Source organism: Euprymna scolopes, chromosome 18 (assembly GCF_053919585.1).
Source record: "Euprymna scolopes isolate OS-2025 chromosome 18, ASM5391958v1, whole genome shotgun sequence".
Classification (NCBI taxonomy): domain Eukaryota; kingdom Metazoa; phylum Mollusca; class Cephalopoda; order Sepiida; family Sepiolidae; genus Euprymna; species Euprymna scolopes.
In genome coordinates, this window is record NC_136499.1 from 30,249,156 (window position 1) to 30,269,624 (window position 20,469).

General features: G+C 32.7%; 1 long non-coding RNA gene across 2 annotated transcripts in view; it reads left to right on the forward strand.

Annotated features, from left to right (window-relative positions):
- LOC145297561 (uncharacterized) overlaps positions 1-20,469 on the forward strand; it is a 259,038-nt gene that overhangs the window by 179,675 nt on the left and 58,894 nt on the right. For both annotated transcript variants that reach the window (XR_013870270.1, XR_013870271.1), the window contains one exon: positions 11,943-11,979. This is a non-coding gene — a long non-coding RNA (uncharacterized LOC145297561). The remainder of the gene's footprint in view (positions 1-11,942; positions 11,980-20,469) is intronic.

Below are 20,469 nucleotides of genomic sequence, written 5' to 3' on the forward strand. Positions count from 1 at the left end.
TATTCTTACTACTGCACTTTTATCACGCTCCTACTTCCACTCCTTTTTTTTTTTACTCCTCTCGCTTCTTTTCTTTTCACTTCCTACCTATCATCTTCTATTTTTATTTCACTCTTGTTTATTACCCCCCCCCCATTCATGTATCCCTCTTTTCTTTGTATTCCTCTTTCTTTTCTCAATACTCTCTTCACGCTTTCATTCCTTTCCTTCCAATTATGTAATCATTGTTCCGCTCTATTCCTCAGCCATGCGCCAGTTGCTTTCACTTGCCAGGTGTGCAAGTGTCTGTCTCATCATATTCCAATACTCAACCGACAGCGGCTGTCATTCATGCTCGGCTAGTTACAATTGAACATTTATTTCCCTTTTTTAATTGCTTGTCTACTAAAACTTTTCTCAGGTAACAGGTGTGTTGTCTACTTTTATCTATTGCATACCTAATAAATAAAATGTCAATTGAAGCCAATTATTTACACCTAGTTTTATGTTTGTCATTTTAGTTAAATCTGCAACCGATATTTTTCTGATGATTTCGAGGATTTTAATTCGAAAGTCCTTGACAAAATATATTCTCTGTTTTTAGCAATAGTCTTTGATTCCGTTTTCTTTCTGTATATGTTTTTTTTTTTTTTACTTTTCATTAAAATAATCTTCTGATTGAGATAACCATTTTTTTAAATTTATGTTTTTGAATTTTTGAGATGATGAATAGTTTGTATTATTTGGATTACTATTATATGTAACTTCCGTCTTTCTTTAGGTGTATTTTGTTGAACTTGCAATCTTTCTGCCAAACTTGAAAATCTGCACGGAATTTCGAACGAAACCCTTTATTTATTCCATAGGGTAGCATGCTTTTGTTCCATGACTGGAATAGTCCAAATAATTCCAATAAAAATAATTATCAATCCTCATCTATAAAATAAAGTTGTTTTGTTTTTTATAAGGACATATTTTCCTCTTAAAATATGAAGAAACTACGATTTCTTAAATAAATAATAATAGACATAAACTATAATAAAAATATTTATTAATGGAATTAAATATTATAATAATATAATAATTCTTAACATATTATACAATAATATAAATATAATAAAAAATAAATATAAATAATAAATAAATGAAAAATAATAATAAAATATTATATAATATAATACAATACTAAAAATATCACTTTACAATTAGAATATAAAAATGTCTTTTTTAAGTCTTTCTGGAGACTTCTAAAAAATAGAACATAAAAGTATTCTTTTCTGTTAGTTTCCAAAAGGTTCTAAACTAAAAGTGTTCTATTTTAGTTGATTCTAGAATATTTTTCAGCGACAACTATAAATAGTTGTCAAATGTGTTTGTTATGCAGTTATGATCAAGACTCGCTCTAATAAGGGACGCAACTGTGGCGACTTCTCAAAATTGTAACACCGACCGAGATGCAGGGAATGGAAAAATCCCGGTCGTAAAAGAGAAATCTGAACAACAAGTAAAACTATCCTAATCAAGAAAACAGACAATTCATGGTAAATATATATTTTCTGAATCTTAATTTGACCAAAGACGATATATCTTTAAATGTTATTAACAAGAAATAATAGACACAAAGCATAAGACTAAAATCTAAATCTGAAATATTTACCTTTGACCATTTTGTGTCTGTAAATAGTTTTGTTTATATTTTTCTTTTGTTTATATTTTTCTTTTCTGTTTGCGATAAATTTCTTTTTTTTTTCCTCTCCACTCTCTTTTTTCATATCATTTTTTGCCTTTTGGTTCGGCACAAAGTGAAGTATCTGTTCTGATATTACACCTCATCATTTCGTGACGTCAGCCACTATACCCAGTTATTTCTCCATCTCTGTTTTAATGGATGACGTCATCAAAGTGATGACGTCATCCAGTGTGCAAACAGCATAAAAGAAAGATCCACTGTTTTACTAGTATATAGATTGATGCCTATATAGCTTATTGACCTTTTGGCTAGGAGCAAAGGGTAGTATCTGTTCTGATACTACACTTCATCTTTTCTATCCTCAGTTGGTGAAGAAGGAATCCTTATAGATTGAGATAGTTTTTACTTTTGTCCCAATTCAAAGTGCCCCCTTTTGGGGGAGTTAAATTTTCTTCATATTAAAACCAACCTCATGTCTAACTCTGCCCTTCCTCCTTGGAAAGGGCAATTAACTACGGACTCATTTAGGCAATCATTTTTATCTCCATGGCCATCTGTTGAATTTATTAAGCCGAGAATTCCCAAGTTTATGGATTCTTTTTTTAAGAGTCACTTTGCACATATTTTTCTAATTAAATAAAATTTGGTATCAAATTTAACTGGAAGCAAAAAGTTCTCAAAAGATAAAAAAAAAAAAAGGACAGAATTTGCTGATTTTCAAAAAAGGTTTATTTCTTGCCAGATGTCAAAAAAAGAAATAAATCAGTAAAATTTATTCATCGTTAAAGAATTGATATAGAAAATTGTCTCAAGCAAGCCATTATATGAGAACTAATTTATTTAAATGATTTATTTTTTTACATTTATTCAAATTATAATCGAGGAAATACAAATTCACTAGATCTCTATTCTGTCTACTATTTCTAAGCGATCATCAGATTTCTAAATTCTTCATCTTGACATATATTTTAAGTCAACTATTTATTACTAACTAGCAGGACCCGTTAACTGGCGTTGCCCGCTAGAAATATGCCCCCCCCCCCCTTCCTACACAAATTAAAACTACTATGGCTGTTGGTGGCCATTGATGTCACTGGAAAATAGCGGACACTGGTCCAAATGAAAATAATCTCGCTTCCACTGTCAGGCATTATTTTCCAGTGGCTGCTAGTCTGTCTGTAATTGTCAACACTGTTGGTTACTGGCAATTACTGCTGGTTTGGGATGATAATCTGCAGATACTCGCAGATTGTAAAAAACATTTAAGGGAAAACATTATTACATACTTATTTGCCACGCCTAAATCAGTATAATTTAAAAAATTATGAAAAATAGTCCATTAGAATAAAGTAAAAACAGAAGTTTTCGAAGTTAAGGATTCTCACTGGATATTAACTCTTTAAAGTGATCGAACTCAGTGGTAGATAACTGCCTCCTACTGATGACAGTATTTTTCAAGTCAGCCATCGTTTTTCTTCCCGGTATAAGCATTTTTTCTAAAAGTAGCTTTAGCGCACCTTCTTACTGGTCAATTTTTAAGGCATTCATCATCAACATTAAGACCAAGAAGGAAAAAGTAGTCCTGACTGTTCCATTTGTTGTTCAAGTCTTCCTATTCTTTTTTTTTTGGGGGGGGGGGAACCAAATCTTCCACAAATAGTATTAAATTAAATTCCAGTTTTACGTCATCTTTTTTTAACTTGTTAGGTGAAAGTACAGAATGATTACAAAACACCCTCCCTTCTGCATGCGAAGTATTCCAACATGGTAACATACATGTATAAGAAAAAAAAAGATAATGCCTTTTTAGTCTCGAAAATCCGTAAGAAAAAGAAAATTAAATAAAATACCCCACAGAAAATAAAATATATAACAAAATAAGGGATCATTGTGTTTGTATTTATTTTTTTTTTAGCGCCATTGCCTCCTGTAGAGAAGTGTTTTTTTTTATGTTGGAATGTATTTTCAGAATTGACCATGCAAGTATTTTACTGCAATAATCTTTAAAAAGTATATTCCAATTAAATTTAAGCTTTACATTATTTGTTATTAATTTGTTAGGTGTAAATATGCAATAGTTGCAAAACACTATCCCTGTATGTTGTTTACATCTTGACGGCGACGACCACAAAGAAAGAAAGATCTAGAAGATACATATTGCATCTAGTAGGAAATGTATGTTTTAAACTTAAAAGGGGTGGACATTTCGTTCATTCGTTCGTGTTATATGTTGAAAATTAACACTGTGCGAATCAATATTTGCCCTAGCGACGCCATATTGTAATGTTCTAAAGTGTTTGTTTAGAATGAGCGAATTCCGGAATAAGAGAATTAGCAGAGCAATCAATCAGAAGCAGCAGACTTTCCTGAGGGAGACTTTATTATTTTTGGATTCTACTACAGGAAAGATAATGGTATATCAATATATGTGTGGGGCTGTTATGGGCGGTGTAAGCATAGAATCTGTGGAACATACAGACCTTCCTCTTCGTCAACTGATTGCGGTGGTAAGACTAAAATATTTAGAGGGGAAAAATAGGTACCCCTTCTTCTAATGATGTTGCGATTGTGATGGCATTGCTCCTAGGATGTAATGTAGTATTTCATTATCATGGTTGAATGTGTCTAAAATGCTGTTCAAAAGCTACATAAGATAATGGCTAATAGCCTAGATGTATTGAATTTGTATGTGGCATCTGTTGTTGCAAACCTACGATACTGTGGTCCAAAGCGGAATTTCTGCAATCATTTTATTATATATGGAGATGGAGATTTGGTATCTGCCTGACTGAAGTCTTAACTGTACTATTGTTTCTATTAATTGTTCTATTGTACTTCTATTAGTAATGGAAGTTTAGTATGTCTGAAGCCGTAACTATACTATTACCTTTATTACTAATCGAGATTTGATATCTTTCTAAAGCCATAACTATACTATTATTTCTATTATTGTAGTACTATAGTTTCTATTATTAATGGACATTTGGTATTTGTTTGTCTGAAGTTGAAGCTGTACTATTACTTCTATTACTAAACCAGATTTCGTATCTGTTGTCTGAAGTTATAACTCTACTATTATTTCTATTAATTGTACTGTTGTACTATCTTTTAATGTTTTATTCAGTGTGTTATACTATTTCAATTACTAATGGAGATTTGATATCAGTTTTTCTAAATCTGTAACTATACTATTACTTCTATTACTAATGGAGATTTGGTATCTGCCTGTCTGAAACGGAAACTATACTATTACTTCAATCAATCATGCTATTGCACTATTAATTCAGTTTACTGCACTATTTCAAACTAATATACTACGTTTCAAGGCTTAATTCACAGGGGTAGTATAATATCTATTTTGTTGACATGCGATCATCCTCCCAGGTATTAGCTCCTCCTTTAGTAATGTCTGTTTTGTTGTCATGCGATCCTCCTCTCAGACATTATCTTCTCTTTTGGGGGGGAAGATAAGTGTAGTATATGTTCTTTTGTCATGACATTACCTCTTGCTTCTTTTTGGGGTTGTGTAACATCTGTTCTGTTTTCATGAGATCATTATCCCAGGCATTACTTCCTTCTTTGATTGCAGTGTTGTATCTGATCTGTGGTCATAAAATGATCCTCCCAGGCATTATCACCTCCTTTAGAGGGGATAGCATATGTCAAGAAGAAATTGCCACAATTGAATGGCTGTTCATTAACAAACAACACTTACAACATATATACTAATAATATGCTCCCTCTTGTACAATATTATTGTCTATATAGATAAATGTTAATGTGTGTGTATTCCTTAGAGAAAAATGTTAGAGAATCTACAAAATAACTAGAAGTGCATTTATATGGAAAATTTACTAAGTGTATAGGGAAAAGAGTTATCTACTCCTGAGTTTAAATAGTATCTAGAAGTTATCTTCCCTTAATACAGGAAGTACTGGTGAGTTATCTACCCCTTAGGACTATATAAGAACAGATGGAAGCCACGGTTATATTCACATATCCCTCTATATTTACATGATAAACCAGAAAAGCAGCAGCAGCTGCGACAGCGTCAATAATGGCGACGCTGAGAAAAATCCATTTGTCGACGCAATACACATGAGCTCACTAGATTCACACGGCAACTCCAAAGCACATTTTGTTTCATATACACACATCAATAGAATAGCTTGCACATCACTTCAACCAAGAAAACCGCCAGATAAGGCTGCACAGCAAAAGAAAAAAAAAGAAAATGTAAAACACAAGCACCGCAGTAAACGCAAGCCAGGGAGCATATTAACGCAAATAAGTATTACATGAAACATTGCAACAATTCAACACCGACTAGGTTACATTCACAACTTCTCCAACTTTAAATTGATATAACACATGCATACATACACCAAACAGACGATTCCCTACAATGCATTAAGACACGATAAGCAAACAATTAAAATAGCAAAATGCAAGCTAATTATCAATTTGCCCTTTGTCTTCAACTACGTCTGCGCCACCATTATAAAAACACTAGCCATCGCGACAAAATGTTAGTCGCCCAGAGTCACAGCAAATCTACAGCATGGGATAATTATCGGCTCTGTCGAATTCCTTCCCGACGTTAAATCCACTCTCGCGTGCATCATCCTTACGAGCTTTGAACACTTTGTTTATTTTTGCTTTCTCATTAAGTTTAATTTTTATAAATAAATGATTGAGAAATCAGTCATTTAAAATTTAAATACATATTGTTTGTCTGGTTCCTTCTCGCCACCATACGCTTATTCATAATATAACACCGCTATTTGATTTTTTTTTTTTTTTTGAATGGAAATTGGCAGAACAATGTCCTCCATACATTACATGGTGCTACAAACTCGATTTAAAATTGTAAAGCATGGAATTTTTTCATACACTACATCAGACATTGAACTTAATCACTACTAACCACCATGGAGCAAGAAAGTATATATTTGATGAAACAACTTGAGCTACAAAAGGAAAACAATGAGCTCAGAAAATAAATGCATTGCAGTCATTCTAACATGTCACAGGTTAAAAGATCAGAATTACTCTCGATAGGATTAGATACCATAGATGGAAAATACTTATTTTTTTTATTTTATTCATTCATTTTTTTGGACAAATGAGCCCAATACAAGGATATATATGGATTAGAAGACTCAGTCACAATCTGAAATGAACTACACGAGACATGTACATTGGAAATGAACAGGCTACTCTTTGAAATGGTAAGGCCAAAGAGGCTCAACTTTACCATGGAGGAGTACATTATATATCAGATGTGGCAGTGAAAAGGATTACATAAATAAGTCTGCTGAGAGAAATTTCACTCCATGAGCCATTTTTTTTTATTGAGACTATGTGGCCATGCCAGATTTTGTGAGTTCAGGGTTAAATGTTCAAATGCCAGCAGCAAGTACACTACTTAGATGACATGGTCGCAGGGAAAAATGATAGCAGGACTTAGCAATGCAGAACACCAAAAGAAGTTACTAGCAGAAGTAGCTTCACTTGACACTTTAAAGTAGAAGTTCACACGATTGGCTTCTGTGGAGGCAAGAGACAAGTCAACTCGCCCATTTCTAGAATGTCATGCACCTTCTTGCACTACCCAATGTACAAAAGTAGAACCAGGAACAGCATTACGAGGAAACCAAGGTCCCCTCAATCCCACGATACACCAAACCTTGCAAGATAGAGAGACTTTACATCTTAGAAGGTCAGTGAATTAAAAGGATTGTTGCAGTCAAGTGCCACTTGTTGGGTCGAAAATGGAAGACAGGGACAAAATGTCAGGTACAAAAAAAAAAAAACACGGCTGATAAATATGCCTCACCTTGAGTGGAGTGGGGAGCAATTTCAGATGAGCGCCACAGAGCTACCCCTTGCAGTGACAGTGGAAGTAATTATTATACTCGGAACTCATGCAAGATTTAGATGAAACCAAAGAGTCAGTATGGTTATTGCATCTCTGCTTTTGCTGACACAGGAGCACAGACTTGTTCAAGTAGACCCGAGATTCAAAAAACTTCTATTTTGCATCAAGTACTCATTGGATATGGAACATATCTGACATCCGATTACAGTAAGAATAGAAGACACATGACAGACCATACATGTGCCAGACAACGCATCTGTGTTTTATTTGTCATAAACTGTCTTGAGGGATTTGGATTTATTGCCTCCCAATTTTCTGACCTTAAGAGACATAAAGCAAATAGCCTCATGTGGATGCCCACACAGAACATGTCCCGACGAAACCAGAAACCATCCAATTCAAATCAACAGAAGCCAACAGAGGGGAACTTGAAAAATAGCTAATGCAACATTTTAAATCAAGTTTGTTTATTACATGTCCGCATCAACCACTGCAAACAATGGAAGATAAATCTTTAGAGATAAAATTCATTCCAGCTGTAATGCCCACTATTTCTCATGACAAGAAGTAGGACTATATAAGAACAGATGGAAGCAACCATTTTTTTCTCTTAGTGTAATTCAGCAATAAATTGTAGAACAATATCTTACTTTACACCGGGGATGTTTTGAATAATTTAAATTTTGAAAAAATTTGAATCATGCAATCGGAGGCGGGGGCGGGGGCTTTACCTGGTCGTAAAATACGCTTAAATATGATATTTTAATTTTTCCAGATTTTGTATATATTATTTTAGAGTCGTGATTTCAAAAGTAAAAACATAAAAAGTATTTGGGTGCCATCAGCTAGAATCAAAACCGAAAGCAAAGCTGGTGACGTTACCACTGTACCAACGTGACACACATATGAACTGATTAAAAATTAAAAGTAAACTAAAATGAATGTAAAAAATATATAAAGATTTTTTTTACAATTTTGACCCATTTTTGACTCCTTAAAAACTATTTTAACCAATAAAAGAACGGTGTATAAAAAATCCAATCATTTGAGGCCCATAGCACCGCTCTGCAATTTTTAGTTTCAGAAGAGATAGAGTTTTAAAATATGAAGACAGATAGACATATCACCTTCTATATTAGATGTATAAAATTTTTCAGGGAAGACAATGGAAATTGTTTCGACTCTCCACATGCCCAATCTAAAAAAGCTATCAAGCCAGAACCCCCTAAGACTTATTTTAATGAAATTCACATCGTATTTATTAGACATTAATTCAAAATGTTTTCCAAAATTCTTCCATTATTATTACTCTTAAAATTACAGTGAACAAAATAAAGTACAGTAAAACAAAAAAAGAAGGAAGTAATATAGTGTTAGAAGCATAGTGAAAAAGGACATACTGTTCATCATTAAATCCGGAGCAACGTCAGGTTTCCTTGCTATTTTTTTTTTTTTTTTAAATTTTAACTACAACGTCTGTGTCTGTACAGTATAACCTAAATATAAAAGTGGCAGATTTTTTTGTTTTTTTTTCGTTTTCTTTCTGTAAGATGAGGCAGGATCTGAAATGGATACTGGAACCATAGGGAATTCTTAAGCTCTTTTTGTATTTACTTGACTAAGTCAAGTTCAAGAATTTGATATTCTCTTTACACCCATCCCACCTCCATCCTGTCAAAAGGGTGGATTCAGTGTCAACTCCTGCAAGTGTCCAGTTTCCAGCATCTCTCTTCCTACCACAGCTGCCATCTCACAAAACGTCTTTCCTTCCTCTTCAATATGCCAAACCTCTCCTCATACATTGCAATATATTGTTATATTTTCAATTAGCTTATACAAGTGTGCCGTCTTCGAACCCAGGTTCTTGCTTAATAATGGATAGAAAACTACTTGGATGACGACTTGGATTTTTTTAAAAGGTCTATTTAGAAAGAGAGGAAGAGTCACAGAAAATATCAGAGCAACAAATTACTTTCGCACGTGTCAAAGAGTCAAAGACATATAGATAAGTAGCTATCTCACTATAGACAGTCACACTATGTGCACTGCCCTGTCATTGGAGGTCATGACCTAAATAACGTCATTCCTGTTTGAAATATCGCCAAACAGAAATTTTTTTTTAAATCTCTGACCGGAAGTCACATGGTTTTGTCAATTTCCAATCTGGGATCACCTCTGATCCTTAAGTTGTCGTTTAAATTTTTCCATTCAAGTACGACTTTTTTATTTATTTTTATTTTACTAAGGAGTCACCACTATCAAGGCCGAAAGGCCACTTGAGAATAAAAGTTTACTGAGTTTATCAGATGGAAAGTGACTAGAAAGGATTTGATTATTTAAGAGGACAACTTAACAAGAATTTGTTAGCATTAGACTTGAAAACAACCATGTTGTAATCAGTTGGGAAGCAGTCCCACTGTATTGTGTTCTACAGATAGTTCTTTGAAAGAAATTTTGCTCATTCTGTTCAATTTTAGGTACACAAAAGAATTGTAACAATATTGCCAACTCCCAAAAAATAAAATAAATAAAAATGAAAAAGCATGTAAAGAAACAAATGAGGGAGTATTTGACTACCTGTACATCCTAGGTTATTGAATACACAGTTCTATCCATTCTGATGATTGCCATGCATGCCATGGTTCAGAACATAGTACAGGCCAAGAAAAAAAAAAACCCAGCTCAACTCGAACGCACATTCTAATGGCTAATGTAAAGTTTATCTAGAAGACACGTGACCCAAAGCCTCACTAGTCGTCTTCTAGAGGGTCTAATATTATTAATGCTATTTATTGTAATGCACGTAATTTGACTGGTCAATTTGTATGCAGACAGTCAAGTCACATATGTACACTTGATTTGAATTTCCGTCTTCTAGGTGTTAACATCTCAAAATAGCTTGTTATATAATTCAGAAAATAAGTGAATATCTGCACCTTTCTAAAAAAAAAAAATGGGGAGGGAGAATGATCTCTTCTTTTCCATACAATTCCTTCCTCACAGAAGAGACATTGTTAGTCTTTGTCTAATCTATCGTTATTTCCACGAAAAGTGCTCGGCTGAGCTCCAATCTCTGATATCTCCTATGAAACATTCACTGCAATGATCTTTTCTTTCTCCCTCTGTGTACCTAGATCCAAATCGAATTTCCATGAATAGTTTCTTTCCAAAATCACATTATTATTACTACTTATCTGATAACTACAACATGATCATCTCCAAATCCAATATTAACAAATAAACATCGAGCCGTCCTTTCAAGTAATAAAATTTTGTCTATTCCATTCATTGTTTTCAGTCCTCTCATAATATTTGTCATGATCCAACTGACAACCTTATTAACCCTTATCCTTGAGTGGCTTTTGTTGTGGAGTTGGAAGATATAAGGCCTGACTCATAGAATTGCAAAATATATGTCTCCCACTCTGGCTCTGATTCCTTATTTAAAATTGTGTTCTGATAGTGAAACGATCGGTTGATTCTTTGATTTAAAATCTGACTTTCACTCAGACTCCTAGCATCCTTACGACTGACTCCTTCTAAAACCTCCAACACATGACTCGACTACACAACTTTAATCTCTACGAATTAATATGATTTAGGATTCAGCCTTCTTTCATTCATTTTGTATTTATCCTTTCTCCAAAATGATGTTCCTTTTGCAATATATATTTATAAAAATTGAAAATATGTGTTAGTGTGTGTGGTTTTTGTGCATGTCCGGCAAAGTCTTTTAGGAGGGAAGCGCTCGTGGGGGGGGGATCACACTTCTTAGAACTGTTTATATACTTCCTAGATTATAATATCTCCGATTTACGAAAGGAGGTTGCATCTATCTTTTATTTGAGCGACTTTTACATGCTATTTTTGTGGTATTTCCTGGTTTCTGTGTGTTTGTTTGGCTTTTCCGTATATAAGCGGAACTGAATCCATAGCAAAAAATTCTCTCTGGCACTTATGCCAGGGACGTGCAGAAAACAATGAGCTTTGATCAATGTGGTGAAAACCCATCATATCAGACAATTGCTATTCATTTGGACACTCCCCCTTTTTATGGGGCGCTGGTTTTCCATAACATCTTGTGAGGAAACAAACAAATACGCAGAAACTGGCTTGCAGCCAAAGTTAAGTGCGGGATTTCATTCCCCTTTTGGCGTGATGTTTGACCTCATTAAATTTACGCACATGTCACTTAACTTTTTAATCGTTTAATTTCAACCATTCTCACTTCTCTGCCCTCGTAGCATTGCAGTAAGTTGAGGGTTCGGTTTCGAGCCTACCTACCACCAAAACTTTTTTTTTTTTTGACACCTCCAAACACCCGACAATGCCGGGTACCCCCGCTAGTATATTTATAAATATTAAATTAAAGCTTTTTTTTTTTTTTTTCAGACATCAATTTCTAAACGCACAACTCATTAAAACCACGGTAAGTAAAAATCTGGTTGATTTATTTTGATTTTTTTTGTCCCTAAGAGATATTCTTATATTCCATATTGGACGTGAAAAGCTGTGCTACTTTATTTTCTGATGACGTTGAAAGTTTGGTATTTTGAAAATCAGTTCTTTGTTTCGTTCCAGATTTTGGTAACGCTTTGAAAATTTTGCTAATTATTATACAAATGTCATATATAAATGTATAAATATTTATTTTATAAGCAAATATTTTGGCTTATGTAATGGCACTCGTCGTTTTGGCACTTAAACTTCATCAGAGCTCGAAATAATTTCCGCAAAAATAAAACCGGATGATAGGTAGATAAGAAAAACAAACCGGAATTGAGAAACAAAAACAAAAAAAAAAAAAAAATACAATCGGGATTAATCATAGAGGAAGGGGGGGGGTCAATGATTGTAGAACATGAGATTATTATTTCATCAAAAAAGGTTTATTCCTTGCGTTTCTTGTTCTTTTTTCTTGTTTTCTCTTCATCCTCATTTTATTTTATTTTTTCTATGTAAGCGCAAATGAAAGTCTCATTTTCGTTCCTTTATGAATAGACTAACTAATGTTATTAATCATTGCCAATATGTAGATGAATACGTACATACACATGCATATATATCTTGGTGAGAACTTGAATGCCTACCAGGCACTATCCTCGAGTGTCTAAGGTCTCTCTGTACAGGGGTTTGTCAGAACAATCTGGTATGAGGATAATTTTCCCTACAAGTAAACCCTGACCAAATATTTCAAGTAATAACACGAAGCTGGATACTCTACCAGACTAGATGAATTCTCATCCTGGAATTCAGTAAGACCAAAAAACCACAAATAGGGTCCAAACCAATAAAAAACGTTTGCTATTATTTTTCCTCATTGGTTAAGTAAATAGATTTATTCAATTGTATTCTTTGTTTTCAAACAATAAAAATTCTCTATTTAAAGATTAGCTTTTTGAAATCATAAAATTTATATATATATATATATATATATATATATATATATATATATATATATATATATATAATGTACAGACTCCAGTTCTCCAAGTAGGGTCATTCTAAATTGCGATGAAAAATAATAATTGCCTCAATCTAGAAGTTTTTTTTTTTCACTGACCGAGGACAGAAAAAATAAAGTGTTGTATCAGAACAGGTACTACACTTTGAATTATTTATTTACTAAAAATATAACATAGAACAAGGTACTCAAAAGTGTGGGAAAGTGGGGATCGTTAGTTATCCTCTATCTTACACTATCTATATTATTCTTAGCTAGAATCATTTCACTCACCACAATACCACATTTACTCCTATTCAAAATAGTGTCAGCATGTTGAAATATATATATATATATATATATATATATATATATATATATATATATATATATATATATATGTAGGATTCCAGCTCGGCGTTGCCCGGGTGTTTGGAGGTGTATGTTGAGCAAAAAAAAAAAAGCGTTCAATTTTTTTAACTTTAACCTCTATTATGACTCCTTAATATCTAATAGGTTGGGTTCAAATCAAATTATTGAGTTAGATCCATGTTCAAGGATCCTATATCTAAAATTTCAATTGTTTATACCAAAAATTGTCGGAGGAGTTTGGTAGAGTTCTCAAAGGTCAAATTATTGAACTTTGACCCCTTAACAGCCAAATTTCTGTCCGAAAACGTATTACAAAGATTTTCCCAAAAGAGAATTTGCAAACAAATGTTATCTTTTGTGAAAAAAAAAATAGTTTGTCATTGACTGAACTACTTTGAAAACTGTATTTTCTACTTTTTTAGTACGGTCTGTTGAAGAGACCTTTCACAACAACAGCTGTCAGCATCAAACCTACCCAATTGATGAATCAAACAAACAAAAAAAAATGTGAAAACTATTTTCGATTTTCCTGCCGCATTATTGTTGTACGACAGAACAGACATAAGTTGAATAAGTTATTATAAAAATTAAAAAAAAAAAATTTCTAAACTTCCAAACCTACCAAATATAAGTGGTTTTAATTACTACCTTCCACTTTATAATAAAGACCAATGTGCATTTGCATGTAAATAAAGATATATTTGTTCAGTCACATATTAAAAAGCTCGCTGAATGTCTGAATACTCTTTATGTAAAATTTCAAATGATTAGACCAAATAAAAAAAAAAACCTTCCAAATAAAACTATTTAAAGTGTTTAAGAAAAGGAGAAAACAAATTGCAAGTACGATAATCCCTACCACCGTCTATAATATAAATATCACCTGTCTGTTTAAATGTATGTATGTATGTATGTTTGTATGTCTGCATAAAACTTTCGACAGAGGCGACGGATTTTCACAAGATCGGTATCATTTTGAAGCTTGATCCTTTAGACGACAAATATCGGAAAATTGGCTAAAAATATTAATTCCTTCACCCTCAACTGGGCACTTTTCTACAAGGAGGGGTCGGTTTTTTTTTTTCGTTTTTTCTCCGATTTTTTTCGAAAGCCATCCCCTCTTTTCGATTGACTAGCGTTAATTTAAACCTATGTCACTTCCGGTTTGGCGATGGGTGCAACAGCAAAGACATCATGTTCTTTTCCTCCTTCACGGTACGGGTTCGAGCCTGCCTACTACCACTTTTGTTTTGCTCAAAACACACCTCCAAACGCCCGGGCAACGCTGGGCACGCAGACTAGTCTAAAATTAATTCTAAAAACAAATCTTTTACTCTATTTTTGTAATGAGACGTTTTATTTTCATTACTTCATAAATTGAAACGTTTTTGTTCTTTCTTTTTTCTCTCTCTCATTTTGTTAAACTCTCCAGGTTAAGAAGTTTTCTATTCTAATTTCAGTAATCAAGATGCTAATAAAAACAAATTAATCATTATCCGATCTCTTTTAACTATCAGATACACAATTACGTTTGTTTTCATTAAATATTAGCATATTTATTTCTTAAAATTATTTAACTATCATAATAGTTGATACTTTCGCTAATTTCATAACAATCAAAACTATTTTACTGTAATGATACCAGTAGCAGTATTTGCAGAAGGCTGACTTTTGAGTAAATACCTTTTCTGTTGTCTATGAAAACAATTTTAATAATTAGGAACCATGTTTAATTGCTGATTAATGTAACCTTGTTGGTAATTGAAATGGTGCGGTGGTATACTGTAAGATATGGTTCCAATATAAAAAAAAAATGAATTAAATAAAAACGCTTTTGTACAGATGAGCAATAATATTTATTATATATTTACAATTGAATAAGAATTACTTTTATAATTAGAACATGTTAGCAGTTCAGCCCAGCTTTGCTCGGGCCCTATGTACTATTCATAACTTTATATATATATACATATATATATATATATATATATATATATATATATATATATATATATATATATATATATATATTAAAAAGTTTGACTCATGTTCAGATAACCTACATTTAAAATTTCAAGTGTTTCAACCCAAAATTGACGGAGAAGTTTAGTAGAGTCTGCAATGGTCAACTCTTTCGACTTTGACCTCTTGGCAACCAAATTTTCGCCCAAAACTGATTAAAAAGCTTGTTGCATGTCTGAAAACCCTTTATGTAAAATTTCAAATGATTAAACCTAAAATTGGCTGAATAGTTTACTAGAGACCGCAAAGGTCAAATCGTTTGAACTTTGATCACTTGGCAGCAAAATTTTCGTCCAAAAACCGATTAAAAAGCTTGCCCTATGTCTGAATACACTTTATGTAAAATTTAAAATGTGTAGACAAACAATTAGCAGAGTAATTTGGTAGAGACCGCAGAGGTCAAATTTTTTAAACTTTGACCCCAATTTTGACCCCTTAGCATTTATTGTTTTGGACTCAGACCAAATTAAAAAGTTTGATCCATGTCCAATTGGCGGTGGGGTTTGGTAGAGTTTTTAAAAGTCAAGTCGTTAAACTTTGACTCCTTGATGGCTATTTCTGACCGAAAACCGATTAAAAAGATTTTCCCAAATCTCAATATCCCTTATGTCATACTCGAGTCTGTAGACTGAAAATTGACAGAGTAGTTTTGTAGGGAAATGTATACATAGACACACACAGACAATTTCACTTTTATAGATATATAGATTAATTCAAACTGCTATGAGACTCCCTCCTCTTAAAATATTGAATTTCTGAATAAGAAAAGGGGTATAACTCTTATTTTTTAGGGAAGGAAGATAACAAGGGTAAAGAGTTACTTTCCTTTTGATCATATTTTCTAGATGAATTAGTTTCATTTAACGCTGGGTTTTTTTTTCTAATGAAGTATTTTTATTTTTGATTTCAGGTCAGAACCATAAGAACCTATTGTTAGTGGAGCATAATTAATGATTTGCTTAAATTCATGGAATAACATTTTTTGCAGTATATTGTTTGTTTTTAAATATTATGTATAAAATTAAATAGTTGTATGTCATCAGCATATTTTTTATAAACACAATGAAATGGTACACAACACGCATTCATTTTTTTCTTCTGTTTTTAATCGATTTCTGCATTTTTTTAAAAACTTAACTAAACAGTGCCACTTGTGTATATTGTTTGTTCATCAAAGTGACAAAAAAAAAAAAAATTCCTACCACCAACAAATTTTTCTATAAACACGATGCATTGATAAAAGTGTTGCGGGTCTTAACACATGACTGATATAATCGAAGGCTGAAAATCGAAAGTAAAAAAGAAGCTGAAGAAAGCAAAAGACTTGGAGATCAAAGGGGCCTCCTCAAGATCAATTAAAATAACAATTCACCAATTAGCACAAAAAGAATATGATAAGGGAGAAAAAAAAAACCTGTTAGAAGTATACAAGCTGAAGAAATTCTTAAAAACTTCAAACTTTTGTAGTGTCAATTAAAATTACATCTTTTACAAAAATGTAACTTAATAAACAGCTCCTTTTAACTAGGAGGGGGGGGAGGGGCGTTCCAAAAGTAATGCCTCCAATTTATTTATTCCGGCCAAATGGATCAGAGAAGATTTCAAATTGCATTGTTATGAGGACTGCATTTAAGCATTCACGACCTGAAAGTTTCATCTCTCTGTTGCATATATTACTGTTTGAGACTCTAAGAAAGCAACCATTGCCATGGACGGGTATCAGAAGCATAGATGAGTCATTGAATTCTTCCATACAAAAAATTTGAACTGATCAACATTCACCAGCACCTGTTGAACGTTTACGAAGCCGATGCAATTGATGTCAGCACAGTTAGAAGATGGTTTGTCGATTTCAGAGTGGTAACAGAGCTGTGAATGACAAAGTGTGTTCCAGATGCCCATGCACAGCCACCAGCCAATCATTGGCAAAAATGCATTAAAAATGGCGGTGATTATGTAGAAAAATAAATCTTAGAGCACAAAAGGTTGCTCGTTTTAATGGTACTACTCTCGTATTCGTAGCTCTGTATCTTTTTTTAGTTAAAGAATAGGATTCATTACTTTTGAAATGACCCTCGTATTTTATTTTGAATCATAGTTTTAACATAGATCATCATATTACAAATAATCTACATTTTTAATTAGTTATATATGTACTGATTTAACAAAAAATATAGTTTTGTTACTAAAAAAAAATTATTTTTTCGATTGAAATTTATATACAATTTGAAGCTCACATACCATTAGAACCTATCACACAGCCTTCTATTTTATGTCAAATGTTTCAGATGCAGTTCATACCCCCCAAACCCATCTTGTAAAGTTTCGCATAGTCACAACTTTAATAACAATACAAAATATGGTTATAGTCATACTTTCTAACTTTTGGCGTAGCACTACCATAGGCAGTGACAAAGCAAATCAGTTCCTTCACTTTTATTGTTCTTCAGTATTTTTATTGTTAAGCGATTTATTGAAATAAAATAGAAAAAGGCATTATTGAAAAGTATGCAATAAAAAATAACAAAATTATACAGACAAAATAGCACAATTATTCATTATTTGAACTTTTCATAACAAAATTAAAAAATCAAAACGTTTTATTTTATTTAAAATTTTATAAGAAATATATGTTTATGAAATTATAAAAATAAGTTGTTTTTTTTTTAATTTTAAAAATAAAAGTTTTTTCTTTGAATTTATATAATAAATGTATGTTTACGAAAGAATAAAAATAAAATTATTGAAATTAAAATAAATTAAATTACTGAAATGAAAATAACCAAATTTCAAACATTATAAAAAAACGTATCCAATACATAATATTCCCAAAATGATGGGGCTTCGATTTTCCACCGTCACAAGAATTCTTGTAGATGACTATCAAAAAAGACTAATTATGTTCTTTTCATCTGTATTATTTTGTTAATTTTTATTGTCTACTTTTCAATAATGTCCTTTTCTATTGTATTTCAATAAATCGCTTCACAATAGAAATACTGAAGAATAATAAAAGGAACTGATTTGCCTTGTCACTGCTTCCGTTAATGCTACACCGGAAGTTAGGAAGTATGTTTCCTGACTATAATCCAAAATATTTTCAGAGTTTGTTGAAAATTGTTACTTTCTTCTATGTCGATGGAAAGGTAATTCTTTCCAATTTACTGCTTTGTTTATGTGACAGTTATTTAACTGTATTCACCCAACGTTGCGCAGGTGGAGATAAAAGTAATTATTTTTTTATACTTAGTTTAATTTACTATTCTTGCGTTTTGATGGTTCACTTGATCTACACCTACCATCTGATTGTTTCTTTGACTTGAATAATACAAATACATATTTTAAAGCTGTTTCGATATAAACATATCACAGTATGTTCTTATTTGTAATTAATTGTAATCGATTTTAATATTTAATACACTTTTTTTTTGGATAGGAATCGTCACTTATCAAGGCCCAGAAGTTACTCGAGGATAAGTGTTAAATAGTGTACAGTAGTCAATGGGACAGTATCATAGTACTCATCAGCAGTGTAAATTTGATAAATTGGATTACTTAAGGGGAACGGCTCATCAAGAACTTGTTTACGTTGGACTTGAAGACGACCATATTGTAATCAACTGGAAAGCAGGCAGGAAAACAGTTCCACAGGTGTGCAGTTCTAAGAAAGAAGCTTTGTTAATGGAATCTACATTTTGGTTTAGGCACAGATAAAGAGTGGGGGAAATTATTGATAGTGTTTTCAGCTAGACGAGTTTTTCTTGTGAAAGTTTGGCGAGGGGAGGGCATAGATTGGAGCTCAGATGAGCACTTGCCATGAAAATAACGATAAAGCAGAGACAAGCTCGCAATGTCTCTTCTGTGAGAAAGAGGTTGCTAGGAAGAGAAAAAGGCATCCTCTACTAGGCTACGAAGTCTATTTTGAACTCTGTCAAGGCAGGATAAGCTCTTTCTAGCAGTTCCTGCCCAGATTTGGCGACAATACTCCATCCTTGGATTCTATTTGATATTAGTATAATTATATAAGGAAAGGGAGCTTAACTCTAAAATTGGGAACTACTTCCATTCTCACCTATTAAAATGTGATTTTATTAAATAAGAAATGTTTTTTATGTACCGGTGTCCAAGGCATTCTAAAGAGAGAGAGAGAGAGAGAGAGAGAGAGATAGAGAGAGAAGGAGGAGGAGGAGGAAGAAGAAGAAGAAGAAGAAGAGGAAGAAGAAGAAAATCAAAACGCAAAATAGAAGGAATAAAAAGAGAAAAAGAAGAACAGGAAAGAGAGAGACGTTCAGTCATCACGTGACTGGCTACTCTGTCTTTTAAAATTGGTAACATGGCTCTATCTGAACCAACAACCCAAAATGGTGATATGACGAAATGCGGGGACATTAGAACAATCAAAGACGTCATCACTATGACAATAACTACGATGCAAAATCTCAAAAAAGGCTCTCAGAGCAAACCATTTTTTATAAGATTTATACATTTTAAAATTAAGTTTGCTGTATGAATTCAAAATATGTTGCTGTCTTTTGTACAGCACCAATGCACGATATGTAATGCATGTTTGCAAAATACTGTTTTTATAACTATACTAGCAAGCCGCCCGTCGTTGCCCGGTTGTAAAATACACGTCATTATTATATTTTAATTCATGCAGATTTCATATTTATTCTTAAAGAGACAATTTTCTATTGATCCAATAAATAGTAATAATTACAAAAGTTATTAAAGAAATATGACTTGGGCACCACCCACTAGAATCAAAGCCAAAACATTTAGTGCTCCAGCCTTAATCATTATTTATCGCTCCAGCATCGGTACTATCTGAGCTACTAACAGATGGATGTGAAAGGTTAAACAACTTTGAGCTATGAATGTTTAATTTTGTACGTACACAAAAGTAACAATAAGAATAACAGCTTTATTCAACTTAGCCTACCAAGGTCAATTGTTTTTTTTTTTTGCTTTTTTTTCAAATTTGAACACTTAGCAGCTATTTTTACACATTAAAAACGAAATCGAAATTGTTCCACATGTCCAAATCTCCTGTATATCATGTTTCAAGTCTGTAGACCAAAA